Source organism: Triturus cristatus, chromosome 7 (genome assembly GCF_964204655.1).
Source record: "Triturus cristatus chromosome 7, aTriCri1.1, whole genome shotgun sequence".
Lineage (NCBI taxonomy): Eukaryota > Metazoa > Chordata > Amphibia > Caudata > Salamandridae > Triturus > Triturus cristatus.
Genome location: NC_140590.1, coordinates 545,735,853 through 545,748,069, shown reverse-complemented (window position 1 = coordinate 545,748,069; position 12,217 = coordinate 545,735,853). Strand labels below are relative to the sequence as shown.

General features: G+C 49.2%; 1 protein-coding gene across 5 annotated transcripts in view; it reads left to right on the top strand.

The window, feature by feature from the left end:
• ITGB4 (integrin subunit beta 4) overlaps nt 1–12,217 on the top strand; it is a 261,824-nt gene that overhangs the window by 1,445 nt on the left and 248,162 nt on the right. The window lies entirely within an intron of this gene.

The window sequence follows — 12,217 nt, the reverse complement described above, 5'->3', positions numbered from 1 at the left end:
AACAAATCTGGAAAAGGGAGTACAGTGGCGCACCCCCCTGCGGCGGGAAGTCGGGCATTCGAGTTCACATGCTTTCGGATTTGCATGGCGCACTCTGCAAACGCAGTGGCCCGCGGGCACAAGAAAACATTCGAGGTTGAAAAGAAAGCGGTCAAGTTCTTTTGAGGCAGCTCCAGTGCTCCGTGAACTGATCCGCCCGTCGAACCACAAACACCTCAACAAAGGTGGCATAGAGTTAGTACACGTCCTAAACACGAGAACTCAGTATAGCCGGGCGCAGCAGCACTGAACTCCTGCACGGCACCTCACTGGGCTAACGCACCCGCTGCAGCCCGTATGGCGCTGGTACAGAATTTAGGAATCTTCCTTAAAACATAATCTTAGTGAGTCAAGGGAAGGCCCACACTGGGATAAGGGGCAGACGAACTGAGTTCGGGGGTGGGTTCAGGTGGAATGGAAGACATGCGTTTCCGCGGTTTTCTGCATTGTTATGGTGTTAGACGCGATTAGGGGGTGGTGTGACGGAGTTCAGTGGCTTCATGTTCACGACAGAGATCCGCGAGTTCCCCGTAGACAGTAGGTTCGGATGTCAGTCCTGCCATTTGCCAACTCAGCGTAAGTGTAATCGAGGTAAGATAAAGTGCACGAGAAGTTGACATTTCCGGTGGAGGCGGGGCCTGTTACAGGTGCCCACGCGGCAGTGTCCAGGTGAATAGGGGGGCGGGCAGGGCCCAGCGCATCCGACAGCATGGTGGGTGAGTTGAAGGGCACCTGACCTGCTGCTGGTTACATTTTGTGAAAGTGGGCTCCGGCGCACTTTATCAGTTGTGCCCTGGAGGCTCCAGGCAGGTCACAGGTGAGGGGATGAGAGGGAAAAGGACCGGAAGTAGCAACAACAGCGTGCAAGTATATATCCATAACTGTATGGAAAGTTACAAGAACACTGTATGGTGAGAGAACAGGCACAGACCGTGAAGGTGCAGGAAAATCCCCCAGAAATAGTGAGCAAGAAGATTTATTTATAGTTGGAGTTTTCTCGGCCGGCGCGCGCGCACACAGACGCGCGCACTGTCCACACCCCTCAACCCTTCCCCACAGGTTCAGCATAGGCACCCGGAGTGGACAGTCCCAGCACTAAGAGCAGCAGTGCAGACGTCTGTCACGCACAAAGGACGTGACAGCAGCAGTGCAAGCATCTCTTACACACACAGAACAGGGACTACAACAGTGCAAGCATCCCTTACACACAGAATAGAGACAGTGGCAGGGCACGTGTCCGAAAGCAGCAGTTCACGTGTCCCTTACACACAGAGTAGAGACAGCAGCAGTGCACGCGATCAATCAGTTATTTTGTATAGTGTGGCTAATCACCCGGGGGTATCCAGGCGCTTTGCTGCAGGTATCAGTTGAAGAGCCAGGTCTTGAGTTCCGCCCTGAAGTGGTTCAGCGAGGGGTAAGTACAGAAGGGGAGAGGGTTCCAGGCTTTGGCGGCGAGATGGTAGAAGGAGCGTCCTTCAGAGCGGCTGCGACGGACGAGGGCTAAGTGTGCGGAGCAGAGCCGAGGTTTTTGCAGGGTTGGTGGAAGATCAGGCGGTGGGTCATGTGGCCTGGTCCTTGGTTGTGGAGGGCTGTGTATGCGTGTGTCAGGAGATTGAACTGGCATCTCTTCTGGACGGGGAGCCAGTGGAGGTCTTTCAGGTGCTGTGTGATGTGTGTTCTCTTGGGCAGGTTGAGGATCAGTCTGGCTGCTGCGTTCTGGATTGTCTGGATTCTTTCCAAGAGTTCGGTGGAGGTGCTGGTGTAGAGTGCATTGCCGTAGTCGAGCCGGCTGGTGATGAGGGCCTGCATCACCGTTTTCCCTGTGCTGATGGGTAGCCATCAGAAGATTTTGGGGAGCATAAGCGTGTGGAAGCAGGCTGCGGTGACGGCACATATCCCGTACATACCAAAAATCGACAGAAGCAGTGCAAGCATCCCTTACACACACAGAACAGGTGAAGCAGCAATTCCAGCTTCCCTTACACACACAGAACAAAGGCAGCAACAGTGCACGCAATCCTTACACATATCAAACAGAGACAGCACACAGAACATGGACAGCAGCAGTGCAAGCGTCCCTTACACAGATAGAACTGGGGCAGAAGAAGTACAAGCATCCCTTACACACGGAACAGGGGAAGCAGCAACTGAAGCTTCCCTTACACACACAGACCAAAGGCAGCAGCAGTGCATACAATCCTTACACACATTGAACAGAGACAGCACACAGAACAGGGACAGCAGCAGTGCAAGCATCCCTTACACACAGAACAGAAGAATTACAAGCGTCCCTTACAAACAGAACTGGGACAGAAGAAGTACAAGTGTCCCTTACACATAGAACAGGGGAAGCAGCAGTGCAAGTGTCATTTACACATACAGAAGAGGGACAGCAGCAGTGCAAGCACCATTTACACACACCGAATAGGGACATCAGCACTGTAGGCATCCCTTACATGCACAAAACAGAGGCTGCAGCAGTGCAGGTGTTCATTTAACACACACAACAGGGGCTGCAGCTGTGCAAGCATTCCTTACATACACAGGTCAGTGGCAGCAGCTGTACAAGCATCTCTTATGCACACAGAACAGGACAGTAGCATTGCAAGCATCCCTTACACGTACAGAACAGGGACAGCCGTAGACCAAGCATCGCATACACGCACAGAACAACGGGAGCAGCAGTGCAAGCGTCCCTTACACCCAATTAACAGGGTCAGCAGCAGTGAAAGCATCCCTTACACGCACAGAACAGGGTCAGAAGCAGGGCAAAGATCCTTACAAGCACATAACAGGGTCAGCAGCAGTGCAAGCGTCCCTTACACACACAGAACAGGGTCAGCAGCTGCGCAAGAGTCCCTTACACCCAAATAACAGGGTCAGCACCCGCGCAAGCATCACTTACACACACAGAACAGGGTCAGCAGCAGGTCAAGCATCCTTACAAGCACATAGCAGGGTCAGCAGCAGTACAAGTGTCCATTACACGCCTCGAACAGGGTCAGCAGCAGTACAAGCGTCCCTTACACGCACAGAACAGGGTCAGCAACAGTGCAAGTGTCCCTTACACGCACAGAACAGGGTCAGCAACAGTGCAAGCGTCCCTTACACGCACAGAACAGGGTCAGCAACAGTGCAAGCATCCCTTACACCCACATAACAGGGTCAGCAGCAGTACAAGCATCCCTTACACGCACAGAACAGCGGGAGGAGCAGTGCAAGCATCCTTACAAGCACATAACAGGGTCAGCAGCAGTGCAAGCGTTCCTTACACACACAGAACAGGGTCAGCAGCAGGCCAAGCATTCTTTCAAGCACATAGCAGGGTCAGCAGCAGTACAAGTGTCCCTTACACGCCTCGAACAGGGTCAGCAGCAGTACAAGCGTCCCTTACACGCACAGAACAGGGTCAGCAACAGTGCAAGTGTCCCTTACACGCACAGAACAGGGTCAGCAACAGTGCAAGCATCCCTTACACCCACATAACAGGGTCAGCAGCAGTACAAGCATCCCTTACACGCACAGAACAGCGGGAGGAGCAGTACAAGCATCCTTACAAGCACTTAACAGGGTCAGCAACAGTGCAAGCGTCCCTTACACGCACAGAACAGGGTCAGCAACAGTGCAAGCATCCCTTAGACCCACATAACAGGGTCAGCAGCAGTACAAGCATCGCTTACACGCACAGAACAGGGTCAGCAGCAGTACAAGCATCCCTTACACGCACAGAACAGGGACAGCAACAGTGCAAGATCCCTTACACCCACATAACAGGGTCAGCAGCAGTACAAGCGTCCCTTACATGCACAGAACAGGGTCAGCAACAGTGCAAGCGTCCCTTACACGCACAGAACAGGGACAGCAACGGTGCAAGCATCCCTTACACCCACATAACAGGGTCAGCAGCAGTACATGTGTCCAGGGCTCGAGTCGGGGTACCACGCGGGTGGACGGCGTCCCCCCACTTATTTTACCGGGTGGACGCCGTCCCCCCTGCCCAAAGATTGAGCCGGTACCCGAGTCTGCACCTGCACGCGAATAATAGCCTTTCAAATGCACCCGAGGCTCAGACTAATCTCCCCTTCCACCCCGCGCCCACCCCTTGCCAGCCTTTCTCAGAGCACATGCGAGGCCCCAAGGCTTCAAGGAGCTGCGCTGTCAACACGCCGAGCATGTCACTTCCAGGGACCCCGACAGATGCCCGTAGTGCCTACGGCCCGAGTCTGTAATAACCGTGTAATCCGAGGAATAAGTCCTGTGTATAGTGTGTTCTTCTGTTTTGAGTGACTGCCACTTATTGAAGTATTTATACCTCTACTTGTATCTTGTATGTATTCACCGCATATCAGACGGAGACAGGCAAATTTCGTGACGTGTCACTTTCTGTGATGATGTCACTTCCGGTGACACCACCTAACTTGGAGCGTCCCCCCACTTCTTTTTTAGGACTTGTGCCCTGCATGTGTCCCTTACATGCACAGAACAGGGTCAGCAACAGTGCAAGCGTCCCTTACACGTACAGAACAGGGTCAGCAACAGTGCAAGTGTCCCTTACACCCACATAACAGGGTCAGCAGCAGTGCAAGTGTCCCTTACATGCACAGAACAGCGGGAGGAGCAGTGCAAGCTTCCCTTACATGCACAAAACAGGGTCAGCAACAGTGCAAGTGTCTCTTACACGGACAGAACAGGGTCAGCACCAGTGCAAGCGTCCCTTACACGCACAGACCACGGTCAGCAGCAGTGCAAGCGTCCCTTACACGCAGAGAACAGGGTCAGCTGCAGTGCAAGCGTCCCTTGCACACACAGAACAGGGTCAGCAGCAGGGCAAGCATCCTTACAAGCACATTGCAGGGTCAGCAACAGTGCAAGCATCCCATACACGCATAGAACAGGGTCAGCAACAGTGCAAGTGTCCCTTACACACACAGAACAGGGTCAGCAGCAGGGCAAGAATCGTTACAAGCACATAACAGGGTCAGCAACAGTGCAAGCGTCCCTTACTCGCACAGACCAGGATCCGCAGCAGTGCAAGCGTCCCTTACATGCAGAGAACATATTCAGCAGCAGTGCGGGCGTCCCTTACACATACAGAACAAGGTCAGCAGCAGGGCAAGCATCCTTACAAGCACATAACAGGGTCAGCAGCAATGCAAGTGTCCCTTACACGCACTGAACAGGGGGAGCAGCAGTGCAAGCGTCCCTTACACGCATAGAACAGGGTCAGCAACAGTGCAAGCGTCCCTTACATGCACAGAACAGGGTCAGCAACAGTGCAAGCGTCCCTTACACGCACAGAACAGGGTCAGCAGCAGTGCAAGCGTCCCTTACACGCACAGAACAGGGTCAGCAACAGTGCAGGCGTCCCTTACATGCACAGAACAGGGTCAGCAGCAGTGCAAGTGTTTCTTACACGCACTGAATAGGGGGAGCAGCAGTGCAAGCGTTCCTTACACGCACAGAACAGGGTCAGCAACAGTGCAGGCGTCCCTTAAATGCACAGAACAGAGTCAGCAAGAGTGCAAGGGTCCCTTACACCCACATAACAGGGTCAGCAGCAGTGCAAGCGTCTCTTACATGCACAGAACAGGGTCAGCAACAGTGCAAGCGTCCCTTACACGCACATAACAGGGTCAGCAACAGAGCAAGTGTCCCTTACACCCACATAACAGGGTCAGCAGCAGTGCAAGTGTCCCTTACATGCACAGAACAGCGGGAGGAGCAGTGCAAGCTTCCCTTACACGCACAAAACAGGGTCAGCAACAGTGCAAGTGTCTCTTACACGGACAGAACAGGGTCAGCAACAGTGCAAGCGTCCCTTACACGCACAGACCACGGTCAGCAGCAGTGCAAGCGTCCCTTACACGCAGAGAACAGGGTTAGCTGCAGTGCAAGCGTCCCTTGCACACACAGAACAGGGTCAGCAGCAGGGCAAGCATCCTTACAAGCACATTGCAGGGTCAGCAACAGTGCAAGCATCCCATACACGCATAGAACAGGGTAAGCAACAGTGCAAGTGTCCCTTACACACACAGAACAGGGTCAGCAGCAGGGCAAGAATCGTTACAAGCACATAAAAGGGTCAGCAACAGTGCAAGCGTCCCTTACTCGCACAGACCAGGATCCGCAGCAGTGTAAGCGTCCCTTACATGCAGAGAACATATTCAGCAGCAGTGCGGGCGTCCCTTACACATACAGAACAAGGTCAGCAGCAGGGCAAGCATCCTTACAAGCACATAACAGGGTCAGCAGCAATGCAAGTGTCCCTTACACGCACTGAACAGGGGGAGCAGCAGTGCAAGCGTCACTTACACGCATAGAACAGGGTCAGCAACAGTGCAAGCGTCCCTTACATGCACAGAACAGGGTCAGCAACAGTGCAAGCGTCCCTTACACGCACAGATCAGGGTCAGCAGCAGTGCAAGCGTCCCTTACACGCACAGAACAGGGTCAGCAACAGTGCAAGCGTCCCTTACACGCACAGAACAGGGTCAGCAGCAGTGCGAGTGTTTCTTACACGCACTGAATAGGGGGAGCAGCAGTGCAAGTGTCCCTTACACGCACAGAACAGGGTCAGCAACAGTGCAGGCGTCCCTTAAACGCACAGAACAGAGTCAGCAAGAGTGCAAGGGTCCCTTACACCCACAGAACAGGGTCAGCAACAGTGCAAGCGTCCCTTACACCCACATAACAGGGTCAGCAGCAGTGCAAGCGTCCCTTACATGCACAGAACAGGGTCAGCAACAGTGCAAGCGTCCCTTACACGCACAGAACAGGGTCAGCATCTGCACAACCTTCCCATAAATAGAATATGTACAGTAAGTGCATCAGTGCAAGCTTCACCTACACACAAATGAGCGACTGTTTGAAATCATTTTTCACAGGCATGAGTTGGAATTTGCATTGGGCGGAGAGGTGGAGGCAGCAAGGGTGCAAGTTGCTGGTATTCGCCCCGAGGGCTCCGGGGCCTGCAGGGATGGCATGCACGGTCTCGGCAGCAGCGAGAGGGCCTGCCCTAAGAGGGTCATTAGCACCAGGCTGCCGCTCTGAGACTGAAGTGAAAGTGCAGCGTAGGCAGTTCCAGCTCCTGCACTCAGAGGATGTCCACACTGCAGCATTCAGAGCGGGGCCACGCTGGGAATAGAAGCATCCCGTTGTATTTACTTTTACTTGTAGGAGTTTCATAAAGCGCGGATTAAACCCCCTGTGACAGCACTGTACACAAGAATCACAAAATAGAAAAGTAAAATCAATGTGTGTTCGGGCAATTGAAGAAGATGCAAACCTTTTCTTCGCAGTGAGTTTAGAGTTAAGATTGCGAGTGGCATGCCTGCTACTATTTGTAGTTTTATAATAGCGCGTGCAAGATCCAGAGGCATCAGCGCGCTGTGCAGTGAAGATTAGGAGATGTAATACCGGCAATTAGATGGAGGAAGTATAATAACAGCAAGGGAATAACAAGGTACTAATAACGGCAAGGTGCTGCACAGCGAGCAATAGGAGGTATAATAACAGCAAGGGAATAACAAGGTACTAATAACGGCAAGGTGCTGCACAGTGAGCAATAGGAGGTATAATAACAACAAGGGAATAACAAGGTACTAATAACGGCAAGGTGCTGCACAGTGAGCAATAGGAGGCATAATAACAACAAGGGAATAACAAGGTACTAATAACGGCAAGGTGCTGCACAGCGAGCAATAGGAGGTATAATAACAGCAAGGGAATAACAAGGTACTAATAACGGCAAGGTGCTGCACAGCGAGCAATAGGAGGTATAATAACAGCAAGGGAATAACAAGGTACTAATAACGGCAAGGTGCTGCACAGCGAGCAATAGGAGGCATAATAACAACAAGGGATTAACAAGGTACTAATAACGGCAAGGTGCTGCACAGCGAGCAATAGGAGGCATAATAACAACAAGGGAATAACAAGGTACTAATAACGGCAAGGTGCTGCACAGCGAGCAATAGGAGGTATAATAACAACAAGGGAATAACAAGGTACTAATAACGGCAAGGTGCTGCACAGTGAGCAATAGGAGGCATAATAACAACAAGGGAATAACAAGGTACTAATAACGGCAAGGTGCTGCACAGTGAGCAATAGGAGGCATAATAACAACAAGGGAATAACAAGGTACTAATAACGGCAAGGTGCTGCACAGTGAGCAATAGGAGGTATAATAACAGCAAGGGAATAACAAGGTACTAATAACGGCAAGGTGCTGCACAGCGAGCAATAGGAGGCATAATAACAACAAGGGAATAACAAGGTACTAATAACGGCAAGGTGCTGCACAGCGAGCAATAGGAGGCATAATAACAACAAGGGAATAACAAGGTACTAATAACGGCAAGGTGCTGCACAGTGAGCAATAGGAGGTATAATAACAACAAGGGAATAACAAGGTACTAATAACGGCAAGGTGCTGCACAGTGAGCAATAGGAGGCATAATAACAACAAGGGAATAACAAGGTACTAATAACGGCAAGGTGCTGCACAGTGAGCAATAGGAGGCATAATAACAACAAGGGAATAAAAAGGTACTAATAACGGCAAGGTGCTGCACAGTGAGCAATAGGAGGCATAATAACAACAAGGGAATAACAAGGTACTAATAACGGCAAGGTGCTGCACAGTGAGCAATAGGAGGCATAATAACAACAAGGGAATAACAAGGTACTAATAACGGCAAGGTGCTGCACAGCGAGCAATAGGAGGCATAATAACAGCAAGGGAATAACAAGGTACTAATAACGGCAAGGTGCTGCACAGCGAGCAATAGGAGGTATAATAACAGCAAGGGAATAACAAGGTACTAATAACGGCAAGGTGCTGCACAGCGAGCAATAGGAGGTATAATAACAGCAAGGGAATAACAAGGTACTAATAACGGCAAGGTGCTGCACAGTGAGCAATAGGAGGTATAATAACAGCAAGGGAATAACAAGGTACTAATAACGGCAAGGTGCTGCACAGTGAGCAATAGGAGGTATGATAACAGCAAGGGAATAACAAGGTACTAATAACGGCAAGGTGCTGCACAGTGAGCAATAGGAGGTATAATAACAGCAAGGGAATAACAAGGTACTAATAACGGCAAGGTGCTGCACAGTGAGCAATAGGAGGTATAAAAACAGCAAGGGAATAACAAGGTACTAATAACAGCAAGGTGCTGCACAGTGAGCAATAGGAGGTATAATAACAGCAAGGGAATAACAAGGTATTAATAACGGCAAGGTGCTGCACAGTGAGCAATAGGAGGTATAATAAAAGCAAGGTAACAAGGTACTAATAACGGCAAGGTGCTGCACAGTGAGCAATAGGAGGCATAATAACAGCAAGGTAATAACAAGGTACTAATAACGGCAAGGTGCTGCACAGCGAGCAATAGGAGGTATAATAACAGCAAGGTAATAACAAGGTACTAATAACGGCAAGGTGCTGCACAGCGAGCAATAGAAGGTATAATAACAGCAAGGTAATAACAAGGTACTAATAACGGCAATGTGCTGTACAGCTAGCAATAGGAGGCATAATAACAGCAAGGTAATAACAAGGTACTAATAACGGCAATGTGCTGTACAGCGAGCAATAGGAGGCATAATAACAGCAAGGTAATAACAAGGTATTAATAACGGCAAGGTGCTGTACAGTGAGCAATAGGAGGTATAATAACAGCAAGGGAATAACAAGGTACTAAAACGGCAAGGTGCTGCACAGTGAGCAATAGGAGGTATAATAACAGCAAGGGAATAACAAGGTACTAATAACGGCAAGGTGCTGTACAGTGAACAATAGGAGGTATAATAACAGCAAGGTAATAGACTTATAAGGGAGTTCTGGGCCGGTCTGAGATATATGTGTGTGTGTGTGTGTGTGTGTGTGTGTATGTATATATATATATGTGTGTGTGTGTGTGTGCGTATATATCTCACAGATATATACACACACACACATTGAAATATATATGTGTGTGTGTAATATTTAGGTGCTTTTATTGCACAAAATGCAGAGGTAAAAACTCATATTCCACAGGCAACCGTGAAATATGAGAACTATTTCACATCTGCCTTTGAAATATGGATTTCATCATCTTGATGACAGCCCTCAAACCAATCAGCAGAGCTTTACCATTCTCTGAGCTACGAGGGTTATGGGGTACGAAGGACCAAATTATGTGGTAATGGCATGTAAATTATGTGACAAAAATTTCAAATTATTTAGAATGCACATTCTCTAGGAGTATTATTTTAATCCATTTGAGATAGAAGCAACATTTAAAAAAAAAGTAAATTATGAAAATAATGCTGCAAATGCGGTAAATCTATAATTAAGTGGTGAATACTGCGGCCACAGAATCACATACATTCATTGACCCTGACCAATGCCCATTGCTTTATTAATGATTTATTCACGAAGAGTAAACAAAACCTGAACTTCTTAATTCCAGTCAGTGTTCATTGTTGTTAGCTGCACTTTGAATGAAACAGTTTTTTCATGATAACTACCCCAAAATACACATTTAATATGAACACTTATATAATACGTAACCTGTGTAATATAGTCCTATTTTGCAGTCTCGAGATTCTTTTTATATTTACTAACAACTTTGCTTTTGACTTTGTGGTTTATGTTGTCACTGGACCCCCCAAATCCCACCAATATCAACAGGGTACTACACAGGTACTTGTTATGCAGTCTGCAACGACCTCTCAAAATTATTTGAACAGAACATAGCCAAAATCTACAATACATGTGACCCACAGCATACCAATACAAACTCCTCAGACCAGCTGAACACCTCCTTCATTTCCAAACAGCAGCAAAGCAACTGGAAGCCCCTCTCAAACAAAGAAGCCACTGCCCTGATGAATACCATCCACTCAGGAGTCTCCTCAGACCCTTGCCTCCATTTCATATACAGCATTGGAAGAACCATCATCTCCCCTGCACTCACCGCTATCATCAAGAGCTCCATAACCACCACCAACTTCCCATCTTGCTGGACCTATTGAAGAAACCAACAGCAGACCCCAACACCTTCAGCAGCTCCAGACCCATTACGCTCCTGCCTTTTCCAGCTAATGTAATTGAAAAAGCCATCAATACCCAACTCGCAGATCACCTAGAGCTCCATCAACTCATAGACAGCTCTCAATCAGGCTTTCACACCAACCACAGCACGTAGACAGCCCTCTTTGAGACCACCAATGATATTGGATGCGTTTTCGATGAGCAGAAACGACTGCACTCATACTCCTCGACCTCTCCCACAAGTCACTCATCATAAAGCTTCAGCACGTGGGTATCTGTGGACTGGCTCTCATGTGGATATCCTACTTCCTCACGGAGAGAACTCAACGAGTTAGAGTTCCCCCTACACCTCGCATCTGCAGAGTTCCTCAAGGGTCATCGCTCAGGTCAACACTCTTCAACCTGTACATAGCTTCTCACGTGGACATAGTCAGAGTCCACGGCATCAATAGAGTATCCTACAGCAATGACACACAGCTCATTCTCTCCCTTACCGACTCAACCAACACCCCCAAAGCTAACTTGACCAACTGCCTGAGCAATGAAGCTGCCTGGATGAAAAACAACTGCCTCCAGCTCAACACAGACAAAACCAAAGTCATTATCTTGGCAACAACCAATCCCCATGGGACGCTTCTTGGTGGGCCTCCACACTTGGGCCCCCACCCACCTCTGCAGACCATGCCAAGAACATCAGGATTAATCTGGATACCAAACTCTGCATAAGCAGAGAGATCAACACTGTACCCTCATCAAGCATCCACATCCTACCAATGCAACGCAAGATTTTTAAGTGGATCCCACTGAACAGCAGACGAATGGCCATCCAAGCTCTAATCACAAGTAGACTTGATTATGGAAACACCCTTTACAGCGGAATCCTAGCTCATGTCCTACATTGACTCCAAACCACCCAGAACGCTGCCGCCAGTCTAATCCTGAACATCCCGTGAAATAACCACATCTTTCCACATGTCAACAATCTCCATTTGCTTCCGGTCCAGGAAAGATGTGAGTTCAAGCTATTCACCCACGCTTACAAAGCTCTCCACAACATCTGTCCAGCTTACCTCAACCACTGCCTCAACGTCTACCAACCCACCAGACACCTTCAATCTGCCTTCCTCAATTCAA